The sequence below is a fragment of the Lissotriton helveticus genome, chromosome 5_1 (assembly GCF_964261635.1).
Source record: "Lissotriton helveticus chromosome 5_1, aLisHel1.1, whole genome shotgun sequence".
Taxonomy (NCBI): domain Eukaryota; kingdom Metazoa; phylum Chordata; class Amphibia; order Caudata; family Salamandridae; genus Lissotriton; species Lissotriton helveticus.
Window position 1 is genome coordinate 1523744249 of NC_136065.1, and position 13352 is coordinate 1523757600.

Consider the following 13352-nt stretch of genomic DNA (forward strand, 5'->3'; position numbering starts at 1 on the left):
ACCGCATATCAGCTGACAGCTGACAGCCAGGTCTACGTTAAAAAGACCACATCAGGAGATTGATCCTGCAGCAACTCGTAAACATCAAGAAAATGCTTCACTAGAGAACAGCAGTTTAGACTGAAAATGTTGATACTATGACCAGGGGAGGATTTCATAATAAAAGGCAAATGAGTGGGCCAAGAATTTAAGCCACAGTGTTTACAACAAAGAAGGCCCTAAGCCAACTTGCCCAGAGGATGTCCACACGGTTTCACTGCCTCCCTAATAGCCAGCAGGTTGTCACCGGAATAGATGGACTTATGTCTGACCAAACCAACAGCATATTTGGCATCTGGCGGTGGGCAGACGGGCACAGACGGGCTAAATTGGGCCACTAATTGTCAGTACCGCCGCGGCCACCCGGAAATGCATCACCCAAAGGTGAGGAAAAGAAGCAAGTTACCGCCCTCCACACAATTGGTAGCCTGCCGCGGTGGAACGGGGTGGATAGAATGAAGCAAAGGTAAGAATCAGAAGATAAAGTCACACACAAAAAACGAAAAAACACCCTACACACTGCAAGTGTCGAGACACTATTAAAACTTATCAAAATCAGGAATCAGGTTAATAAAAGGAACAGGCGAGTAGAAACAAATAGCCTCACCGTAACCCTACAATTCAAAAAACTAAAGAAAACTTTTGGCACTTACACTGTATCACAGGTGTGGGGGTAGGGGCAAACAATCCACCAGGAGGCATGCTGCTTGTGCGACAAAAAGTTCATTTAAAGGTATTGCACCCCCCCAAATGTTTCACTTGAAAGAGGTGTTCACAGGTCTAAGTGATTCCCCAAGATCCATACACAGGTGGATGCAGCCTTTCTTTTTTTTTTGTAAAAACCTTTATTTGCAGTTCCGTAAGACATATGTCAACGCCTACAACCCAGGGGCCGGCAGACACAATCATAACTACGTCAAAGCAACACAGCCCTTCAGCCGACAACCCTGGGGTCCGGCGGCGTAGCAGAAGAAGGTGTATACAGAACTATCAGTGCACACAAGGATGTAGTAGCTACCTGGTTTTCTTTTTTCTAAAACTAGAACAAAGAAAGCAGAGTTGGAAAACAGTCGCAAGCACTGCATTGCATATCAAATCACACACAAAGCAAATAAAGAGACAAGTTCACAGTACATGTCCTCTCGTAGTGCCATCCCGAGACATGGCCAGTTCCATAGTAGGAGAATCACATAGCTCCCCCCGATAAACATTCCAGTGTCCCCATTTCTTATCCCACATTTTGGGGCATCCTCGAACCTTGTACACTGTTTTTTCCGCGATCATGCAACGATCCATTTCAGCCACCCAGCTCACCACCAATATACAGTCCGGCGAACCCCATTTCATCGCTATCGAGCGCTTGATCAACAGGAAGCCTAGTGCCGCCCATTGTAGCTCAGGGTCAGTCAGGTCATTGGCCCCCCAGATGTTAAGGACACACGTTGTGGGTGTCAGCAAGAGTGGTTTACCTAGGGAGCTACTCATTTTTCGGATCGCTCCAGCCCAAAACTGTTGCACTACTGGGCATACCCACAAAACATGTTAGAAGGTACCAGGGAGGCTACATCCACGTAGACACAGGGTGTCAGGGCGCCGTCCAATTTTGGCCAATGTGAGGGCAGACATGTATGCTCTGTGTAGCACCTTCAGTTGGATCAGCCGAAATCTGTGACAGATAGCCGACTCTCTCGGGGACATTAAGGCCGAGCGCCAATCTTCCTCGTCTAAAGGGCCTAAGTCAGCCTCCCATTTGGACCGCAGAGATTGAAAGGGATCGGGGAGATTATTGCATAGCTTACGGTAGGTGAGGGAGATGGCCTTTTCTGGGAGAGGTTCCGACAGTAGTCTGTCCTCAAAAGGAGAGGTCATAGGAAGGTTGGCAAGATCTGGGACAGCCGCAAGAATAGCATGTGTGATTTGCAGATACCGGAAAAATTCAGTAGGTGCAAGGGCATATTTAGTCTGAAGGTCATTAAAAGTCAACACTTTTCCCTTATGAACAAGGTCTCCTAACTCCGATATCCCAAGCATGTCCCATTTATCGAAACCCTGACTGAAGCAGAGGTAGCCCAGGCCCTGTGTAGACCACAAGGTTGTCGCTCTAGCCTATTCGCCCACCCCAAACATTTAGTAGCCTTGTGCCAAATAGCCACTGTGTGTGCCATCGGTCCAACATATCTAGTTCTTGAGGGCTTACCATAGAGAGCCCCCAGGTATCCCTCACGGCCAGTTTGGACCTATCCAGGAGGAAGTCCGGATTCAAGGGCGAACCGTGTATCCAGTGGTTCACAGCATCCAGCTGTGAGGCCCAGTAATAGAGGCGAAGGTTAGGGAGGGCGATGCCCCCATCATACCAGCTCTGGAAGAATTTGCAGAGGGCAATCCTGGCGGCCCCTCCATCCCATAGCAAAAGTCGAAGCTCACTCTTAACTGTGCGAAAATAAGAGTCTGGGACCAAGAAGGGGCAGTTCTGCAGGACGTAGAGGAAGCGCGGGAGTGCCAACATTTTAAACAGCGCAGCTCTGCCAGGGAGCGAAAGTGGGAGGGAGCACCAGTGGGCAACGTCATTGCGAAGCCTTCGCAGGGGGGCCAACAAGTTGCGATCATAGAACACCCTGGAATCTGGCGTGACAAAGATGCCTAGATACATGAAGCCCTCCTTGGCCTCTGTGATGGCAAACCCTCTTGGCAATCTGGGCGAGGGTCCATGTAGCATAAAAAGCACAGATTTAGTCCAGTTTATGGAATAACCGGAATACTTGCCAAAATTAGTAAGCACATGAAACAAGCTATTGATTGAGGAACGAGGGGATGACACGTATATTAATATGTCGTCCGCATATAGAGAAATTTTGTCCGTGACTTCATCAGTCCACTGCAGGCCTCTAATGGAGGCGTCTGTGCGGATCCAATGGGCTAGGGGTTCCAGGGTGAGGGCAAACAGTAGCGGGGAGAGGGGGCAACCCTGCCTGGTGCCCCGACGAAGCGGAAACCTCCTGGACGTATGCGTGTTAACTCGGACCTGTATAAAGAAGTCGCACCCAGCTAATGAATTGGGGCCCAAAGCCAAAGCAGCGAAGGACCTCAAAGAGATACGGCCATTCGATCGAATCAAATGCCATAGTGGCATCAAGGGACAAGATGGCCGCATCGTGCTGTATTGTGGGCCTACGACTCAATACATTGTGAACCCTGCGAAGGTTTAACGCTGTATTGCGACCTGGCAAAAAACCAGATTGGTCATCATGAATCAAGGAGGGGAGTACCAAGAGAAGGCGAGTCGCCAATAGCTTGGCCAGAACCTTCGCCTCCGCACTGATCAAGGAGATAGGCCTATAGGAGCCGCATTCTGTGGGTGGTTTAGAGGGTTTAAGAATAACCACTATAGAGGCCAGCCTTTGGGCGAGTGGAAGGATTCCGTTCTCTCTACTTTCGATAAACATATTTCGAAGATGGGGGATAACGTCCGGGACCATGCCCTTTAGAAACTCAATAGGCACCCCTTCTGGGCCCATAGCCCTGCCGGAGTTAACGGCAAATAGTGCCGTAGTTAGTTCCTCTGCCGTAATGTCAGCGTCCAGGGCCAGTCTATCCTCGTCTGACACAGTTGGGAGACGCATCTCATCCAGGAGTTGCCGGGATTCCTCAGCCGTGTAACCACCACCAGCTGTATAGACTTGTTCCAGATGGCCAGCGAAGGCCTCCGCGATATCTCGAGGATCCGTCACCGTGGAACCATCCGGCAGAGCTATGGATGGTACCCATCTGGACCCTTGGTCCCGACGCTCCAGCCAAGCAAGCATCTTACCCCCGCTGTCCCCGAACTCGTAAACTCGGTGACGCGTGTGGAGTAGTCGCGCCTGTGCCTTCTCTCGGGACAGGGCCTTATATACTAGTTGTTGAGTGCGGAGCTTATCTGCAGTGGCATCTGACGGGTGATGTTATGGGATGTCTCAAGGTTAATGAGTTCCGATTCAGCCTGAAGTAATTGTTCATTATGCTTCCGCACGTAACCATTTTTTAGGACCAGTGCTTCTCCCTTCATCACTGCCAAGTACGCCTCCCAGAGTGTGACCGTCGAATTCACAGACCCAACATTTTCAGTAAAGTAGAATTCACTGCGTTTCTGCAATGATTCCCTAATGTCAGGGATTTGCATTATCCAGGGGTTGATGACAATGGGGCCTCGGGTAACATGACAGTTATAGGTGAGGTCTACACTAAGCGGTGAGTGGTCGGAGATGCCGCGGGGGAGGCCTTTCGGGCGGATGAAGCAACCAATGTCCGCGGTGGTGCAAAATAGGTAGTCAATCCTAGACATACTGTTATGTGCATTGGAATAGTGAGTGAAGTACGGCGTGTCGGGATGGTGGATACGCCAGATGTCTGTCAGCCCCATGGCGTGTGTAAAGTCTGCCAAGTCCGAGCTGCGTCGGTGGGAGCTACGCTTGGGCTTACGATCCATGTCATCGCACATCGTCACATTAAAATCGCCGCCTATCAGGAGAGTACCTGGGGAGAGGCCTAGTAATTGGGCGCCGAGTTCCCTGAGGGAGTCTCGGGTCAAGGTCGGCGGAAGATACGCTGAGATAATATTCAGGGGGCGCCCCTCCCAGGCGGTCTCAGCTAGCGCAAAACGGCCAAGGGGGTCCGCCCAAGTCCGAGTGTGGGTAAGTGCAAGAGACTTGCGGACCAGAATCCCAGTTCCTCGGGATCCCGAAGAGAACCCTGCGTGGACTAATAGTTTATATCCCCCACGTTGGAGCGCCTGGCATCTGTTACCCACTAAGTGTGTTTCTTGGAGTAGGACTATGTCTGGGGAGTGGCGCCGTAGAAACTGGAGGACTACACTCCTTTTTATTTTGTGACCCAGCCCGTTGACATTCCAGGACAGGATATTAAGGGTTCTATAGAGAGTCTGTGCCATAGCAACGGGAGTGAAGGAGCTGATATGAGTGAGGGCCGGATGGGACCCGCTCATGATAGCGAGACCCCGGAACCCATCGGAGCATAAGATCGGGAGGATCACCGGTCCCGGGGGGACCGGAGGTCAACCGAGGTGGCCAATCTGTCAGAAAGGAACCATGTGTGTGCAGTAGATCACGACCAAAAAGGACTCAGCTGAAAACAGTAAAAGACATCAAAACAAAAACCAAACACCCCCACAACCTGTCACCCCACCCCCATTCCCCCCTCCCTGCTTCCCTGCCTGCGGATTTAGAACTATCCACACCCCAACTAGGCAGAGTGCCTGTCGCCCTCCCTACCAGAATCGGGGGACTCGGTCGGCCGGTAAAGCCGCTCGCCCGAATCTGAAAGCAAGGCAAACATGATATAAGTATAAGACTATAAATAGACCCCATTCAACATTCACAAAGTAGAAAAGTTACTTGTTGGTCAGCTGGTGTAGCCCGATCGGGGCCAGATAGGGCGTTGTGCAAGAGCAGGTGTTCAATAAGATACAGAGGGCCGCCGCTCCCATCCACATTAAAAACAAAAGGTGGGAAGTCGGTAGAAAACCAGCCAACAGCCATTCAAGGAGATCCCGCAGGAGCTGGAATCATCCCCGTCCATCGGCAGGAGTTTCAGCAAACAAGTCTTGGCTTTCTGGCAGATGGTCCTCTCTCGGAAGGTCGTCCGAACCTCCAGTGGCCCTTGGAGACCCTCCTGCTCGGCGCCATCCCTCCAACCAGTCCCACACATCCTCCGGCGATAGGAAGAACCAGGCTTTGCCATCCATCTCCAGGCGGAGCTTAGCAGGAAAAAGCATGGAATATTTAATACCTTGAGTTCGCAGTGCCTTCTTGACCTCGAGAAAGCTGCGTCGTCTCGCCTGCACCTTCATCGTGAAGTCTGGGAAGATCGAAATGCGAGCATTTTCAAGGAGAAGAGGCGGTCCTGAGCGGGCAGATTGTAGGATAGCGTCACGGTCCCTAAAGTTGAAGACCCTCGCAATGATGGGGCGGGGTGGGGCCCCTGGTTTTGGCTTGCCCCCTGGAACCCTGTGCGCCCGTTCGATGGAAAAATAACTCGAAAGTTGCTTAGGTCGGAGATGTTTCGTGATCAGTTCCTCAACGAACAGGTCCGCTGATGGCTCCTCCAGTCTCTCGGAACTCCCAAAATTCGGACATTGTTGCGTCGCGCCCTCCCTTCATAATCATCCAGCAGGTCAGACATCTGTTTTTGTTGTGTCTGGAGTTGGGCGACTTGCTGTTGGAGTGTAGAGGTGTCGTCAATGAGAGCCGCCGTCTTGACTTCTACATCTTTGACCTTAGTGTCCATCTTGCGCAGGTCTGCTCGCAAAAGGGTAACCTCAATATTAACCGAGTCAATGCGGGTTTCTAGGGAGGAGCGGACTCCGGCGATCGCCTCCATGACGTCCTCTAGAGTAAGCAACTTTGCTCCCTGCGACGGGGACGCAGTTTTTGAGTCCGCAAGGGGGGCCGCGTCTTTGTTCTCAGCTCTGGACCCCCAGGAGTTTTTAGTTATTTGCCTTTTGGTCGGGGGCCTACCACCCTTGTTAGACGACATCTCCTGTCGTAGGTCGGGCCACCAGAGTGGCTGGAGCTAGTCAGTGGCGCAATTTAGACAGGGTCCAGACCTCCACCTCACCCTCGGGCGATCTACGGGTGACCCAATGTGGAATGGCTGGGGATACGATGCGCCAAGTGGGTTGCTACTCAGGGAGAGGAGCTTCTGCAGGTCACTCACCACCACCACCACAGGTCTCCCGCGGCCGCAAGCATTGAATCCACCCCTAGGCCACCGCTGGGCTCACGCTGCAAGTGTGGCAGCATGCAGTCCGGGCGGTAGTCACTTCAACCAGGTCACCAGGCAGGTAAGTGAATCGGTCGCTCGTGAAGAGATCGCTTCCCCTCGTGGTTCAATGTCTCGGGTCCCCAGCGGCGGCCAGCCCCCGAGTCCAAGCTTCACGTGGACAACTCCTTGGCAGGCCGATAATATTCTCCTGAGCAGTCCGCAATCTCCCCACAGGCTCCAATATACCAGGCAGAGGGGGGGGAGACCAGCACAGTGGGCCACAGTTCAGGTCCAGCCTGGGCAGAAGGGCAGTGTAGGCTCCAGTAGGCCCAGACCAAAATATCGAGCCTCCGCCCTGTAGCGAGGTAGGAGTAGGACCCCAGGGTGCCAGCAGCTTCTGGGCAGCAGGCGGCAGGTCCGCCGCAAATTGCGGGCCAACAGGCAGCCTGCACCGGAGCTCCGGGGACAGTAGGCCTCAGAGCCGGGGCGTCGCGTGATTGGCGCCCCGGCAGGCCGGCGACACGCTCCTAGTCCCCCCGCAGGCAATTTACAGGCTCCAAGTCAGCCGGGAGGAAGCTCCGGCAGTCGCAGAGGGTCCCAGCACAGCCGCGATGAGAAGCGGCAAAGCAGGCAAGGCTCCGGCAGCTTCCGTCAGACGCTCAGCAGTCGCTGGAGGACTTCGGGCAGAGCCGAGCGCAGGCGCCATTGTGCGGGCTCCGGGGATCTCTGTGACGGCGGCTCCACCTCTGGCCCAGTCCCTCCGATCGGTCCAGCACCGCGACCAGTCGTGCTCCGGTGGTCAAGGTTGGGGAGGCTCCCAGTTGCTAGGGAGTCTCCAGCGTAAAAGCGGATCTGTTTTCCGGATAATCGGGCGAGGGCCGGGAGTCGCGTTAACAAGCGACCATTCCCTCCTGCTGCTAGCCATGCCCCCCCGGATGCAGCCTTTCTTAATTATAACACAGAGTCTAATTGCAGTGAAAGACAGAACCTTAGAATCAGAACATGGATCCATCTTTCACTCATGCTCTTAACCCTCTGTCAGAGTTTTCGCCTGTATTGGGGAGTGAGCCTTCCTGGCAAACCCAGTTACTGGGTCAGTGCACTGTATAGCTAACAAACTCCCTGAAGGCCAATGCACAGCCACTCAGACAAGAACTGACAAAGAGCATTTTACAATTTAAGTGTACTTACCCATAGTGTGAAAATTAATTAGCTCCTCTCAATTTGTTTTAGCAACACACATCGATAGGTTTTCTATTTATAAACACACACAACAGTTTGCCCTGCTTTAAACAAATTGTTTTCCAGCAAAGTAACCTCTGAGAAACGCTGTCATTTATATGACGTCAAGTCACTGGGACCATTTTTCTCCAGTCACAACCTGCCTATAACAAGTCTCCCAACTTGACTTGCTTGCATCTGACTTTAATGTTATATAGGGAACCGGGCCAAAACAGATCTTCCAGTGCAAGTCTTCATTTGAGAGTGCCTCTAGCCCAACTCCTCTGTGCGTCTTCCAATAGGGAAACTCAAGGTGAGTATGGAAGTCCCTTTCTCAAATGTAGTATCTTGAGACCCTAAAGAACCTTGTAATGAAGATGGGCACCAAACATATCCTCAATGGACGCCAACAAAACCCCTCCAATTTTGGCTATCATGCAGAGTGAGAACTTGTTTTTCCTCAAAACTGATTGGATCTCTTTCTTTATAACCTTGACCTTTTTTCTGCGAGAAAAAGCAAGGCCTTCTCTCAGGCTATTACAAATTCCAGAAATTGAATAATCTGAGTTGGAAACAACAAAGACTTCAGATCTTTCACAAACTCCAGAAAAAACATCCAAACAATCTGAACCTATAGTTGGTGTTTGCTCTGAGACATAATCAATATATCATCATCAATATGTCAACTAGATACACTATAGTTTGAATCCCCCATTATCTGAAATACTTGCTTTAGAAGCTTCAAAAAGTGGACAAGAGACTGAATGGGAGAGCTATGAAGTGGAATGGATTCTGATTCTCTGATTCAAATAAAATGGTAGAAAACACCAGTCTCTGGGTCACATGACTAGGTGTAGTTTGCAGTTGGTTATTGTGTATAACACACAGAATAGGGTGCTTAGGTGTGCCTGGACGAGCCATCACAGACAGGATGGAGGGGTGGAGCTAGGCAATGCCCCACTTGCACCTAAATAGGCTGTGCCCTGCCTCCAAACAAAGGGCTACATACCCCCTTTAGTTAGTCTGGAGCAAGGGCTGGGAAAGAAGGAAACCTGTGCACTTTAAAGGGAATCCTCTAGAAAGAAGTATGTCCTACTTTAAAGAAAGCACTAGGTCTAAATATTAGACCTCAAACACAAACTCTTCAGATGTTATGTTATGGTATGTTAAAGTAATTTTATATAGCGCACGGCTACCTCCGGAGAGTGTCCCGGCGCTTTAATAAAAACAAAGAAACAGACATCGGGGGCGAAAAGGGACCGAGCAAAGGGCCTATTGGACAAAGAGCCAGGACTTTAGCTCCCTCCTGAAACCCAATAGACTTGCGTTGAGTCTCATGGACACTGGCAGGGCGTTCCAGAGCTTGGGAGCCAGATAGCGGAAAGAACATCCACCAATCCTGGCCCGTCTAATTGATGGAACTTGAGCCAGAGCCAAAGAAGCTGACCTTAGCGTACTCATAGGCAAATAGAAAGCCAAACGATTTCTAATATATTTAGCTCCTGTGCCATGGAGCGCCTTGAAGGTCAGTGAGTGAGAGAGCCTTAAAAGCCACTCGTTTTTTAATGGGGAGCCAATGAAGATTTTTTAATAAGATAGTCGCACTAGTTCTGCGATGAAGCCCGTAAATAGCTCTAGCAGCAGCATTCTGCACGACCTGCAGGCGAGAAAGAAGAAGCTCCGGCAGGCCCAGGTAGAGAACGCTGGAATCGTCCAGACGTGAACCAATGAGAGCCTGGACAGTGACCTTCCGATGGCAAAGGGTCAGCAAAGGAAGGAATTTCCTCAGCATCTTAATGATACCAAAGCATTTGCCAACAAGACCCAAGACCTGAGGCTTCAGGGTAAGACCGTCGTCTATCTGAACCCCCAGATTCTTGGCCCTGGAGGACACAGTTGCGGAGGGGAACATAGCCGGCGGCCACCAAGACTGCCATCTGGGGTCGGCGGGACAGCCAAAAAGCAGCAGCTCTGACTTGTCGGATTTGCATTTCAGGCTGTGCTGTTCGAACCACTCAAAAACGGCTCCCAGACAGCCTCTGATCTGCCCACCATCGAAGTTTGTCCCCTTCTGACTGGTAAAAAGAAGCTGGGTGTCATCAGCATAGGACACGATCTGGGCACCGAAGGACTCCGCCAGAGCTGCCAGGGGTGCCATATAGATGTTAAACAACGTAGGGCTCAAAACAGAGCCCTAAGGCACCCCTACCTCAAGAGGTGGCATCTCGGCAGAGAACGGAGGGGCCCAGACCGTTTGCCGGCGGTCGGCAAGAAAGGACTTAAACCAATTAAACACCGCTCCCCGCAGCTCAATCTCCCTGAATCTTAAAAGGAGACTGCCGTGGGGAATGGTGTCAAAAGCCGCCGACAAGTCCAACATAATCAGCATGGCCTTACCTCCTGCATCCAACACCTCTCTGATGGCATCCGTCACCTCCAGTGGAGCCGTCTCCATACTCATGTTGGCCCGAAAGCCTGACTGAGTATCATGGAGGATGCTGTTGCTCTGAAGGAAGTTCGCAAGAGAGGAGTGAACGACTTTAGCCAAAGCCGGAAGGAGGGAGATAGGCCTATAGTTGGCGTGCAGCAGAGGGTCAAGGTTGGGCTTCTTCAGAAGCGGCAGGATCAAGGCATGTTTCCAAGCCTGAGGAACAACTCCCAAGTTCAGCGAACAGTTGAGCACGGGGTTTATAAGCTCATTAATGGCAGGGGCCATTTTTGCCAAAACCTTCGCTGGACAAGGATCCCGTGGAGAGCTGGATTTGAGTTTAGAGATCAGATCCAGAGAGGAGGCAAGAGAGAGAGAGGGGAAAGTAGCCAGGACAGGACCCTCGCCCAGGAGTGATACAGAGATAGGGGCATATATATCTGAGGGAATCACCGGAGTGGAGAGGGGAAATGAATCTTGGATAGTCTTAATTTTGGACGTGAAGAAAGTGGCCATAAGAGACACCCAGGATTCGGAATGATGATGTGTGGGCAGAGCCGAACTGGGAGAGATGAATTCCTTGACAATAAGGAAAATGTCCTTACTGGCCATAGCAGCGGCCTCTATTCTACGAGCCAGATAAGCTTTCTTCTCCACCAAAATATTACCATGATATCCCTTGATGGCCTCCCTATAAACGATCTTATCCGAAGGGTCGTAATGACGGCGCCAGGCTCTTTCAGCTTTCTTACAGCTGCGGCGCAGAACAGCCAGGGAAGCTGAAAACCAAGGGGCAGATGTCCGAATACAGTTTTTGTGGACAATTGTGACGGGGGCTAATTCGTCAAAACGCTCCATCAGCCAGCTCTGCAGGCGGTCGATATCGACCTCAGGACTGCCTGACAGCTGGCAGGGATGTAAAGTGAGGGCTTGAGCCAGTATGTCAGGCGATACTCGACTAAAGGCTCTCGACGTTTGACGAAAACACTCTGAGGATCGAGCAATGGACTTGTTAGTCAGGGAAAGCTGGAATTTAATAAGATAATGATCTGACCATAAAACCGGTTCAGGGGGAGGTACAACAATAGGAGTTGTAGAAAACACCTGGTCCAGGGTATGCCCTTTATTGTGTGTGGACGTAGTAACAAAGGGAATAAGGTCTAAAGGGGCAGTTGCATCCATTAGCTTCTGTACCTGTAGATTCTGCCATGAAGAAAGACTGCCGAGCTGGGAAGTCTGCTCTTCTGACCTGATTTGTTGCCTAAGGTCTGCTTTGCTGGCCAAGGCCTGCTGTTGCTGCACCAGGGCTCTGCTCCTAGGAGCTGCCCTGCCAGTGTTTCCCAGGACTTCAAGACCAATAAGGGTCAGTTGGCTGATCTCCTGTTCTCAAGCTATGGGGAAATAACAGGCTTTCCTGCTTCACTCTTCTTATACATGGACCAGCTCATCCCCTCTACCAGCTTGAATCAGTATGACATATTTCACCACCGACAACAAGTCCAGTACTGAAAAGATCCTCGCAGCTCCAACGTAGAACTGTGCGTTGCCTAGGTGGCTTTGCCAACCCAATGCAGGGCAACACACATTGATGCTGACAACTGTCTCAGCATGATGTAGCGCAACACATCTTGATACAAACCCCAGTCGCTTTACCAGCCCAGCGGGACACACCCCGACTTCAGTGCTGAAGCTTCGCTGCACACGTGTTTGCAAGCCCCAGCGGCTTCCTTGATGATGACACAGTACCGCGCATTGCAAGCTCCCGTTAATGGTCACTGACTTCGCAGCGCAACGCATCTGGGCACACAACCTCACAGTGCAAGCTCCACATCGACTGTGTCCCGATACCGGCCAGCACAACTCAGTGCAAGGACTTCACATCCCTACACAACCAGGATTAAGGTACTCTTGTTCAGCAGGCCTGATTGGGTCCATGTAGCCAGCCCATGCCCCATCGTGGTCAACCTGAACTTGCGACATTTTCCAGGTCTGGTGCGATCGGATAACCACAATTGGCACTTTGTACTTTTTTGCGCTATTTTCACTTAAACCTTTAAAATTGCATATCCCCGGTTCTACTGACTGAATTTTGTTGTTTTGGTCTTTTTTATTTATAGAAATTCACTCTTCTTTAATTTGGCGTGAGATTATGTTTTTCCTTGTGTTTTCATGTTATTACTGTTTGAAGTGTTACATAAATACTTCATACATTGCCTCTAAGTTAAGCCTGCCTGCTCTGCACCAAGCTACCAAAGGGTTGAGCACAGGTTAATTTGGGGTATGCGTGTGACTTCAATATGACATGGACTGTGGTTGCTGATTGAGTAGGGTTTCACCCCACTCAGCCAGTAACTCAGTTTCTTACTTCCGGCAAAGTAGAATCTCTCAGGGAATGAACTCCCTCCATGTTGAAGTATCTATAGAGAACAAAACTGTTTAACAATCTTCAATTTATTACTAGACTGAAACCTTGGTCTCCCTTCCCAATTATTAACCGATTGCTTAGAAGTCACTGCACTGAATTCTGAACCTCTTATATAGTTCCTTTCCTCAGTAACTCTACTTCTTAATAAACTAAAGACCCCTTTGCTTTGGAAAATCCATTGGAGAAGGTGGAGTCAATGAACCCATATTCCACAACCCTGTACTGTCTCAAATATACAGGGGTCTGAGGTTGTTCACTGCCATTGAAAAAGAAGAGGGTGATTCTGCCACCAAACGTTTTCAGGAAACAAAGATTTAGGGTTTGCCAGGTTACCATTGGTGTGGCAGGACCATACTCCGGCTGTCTGACATCTTATACACCATTGACCACCCCTCTGGGCTTAGAAAGGGTTAAACTCCCCTCTGGCACCAATTGAGAAGCTGTTGCCTCCTCTCAGACCGTAAAACATTAATTTAATGT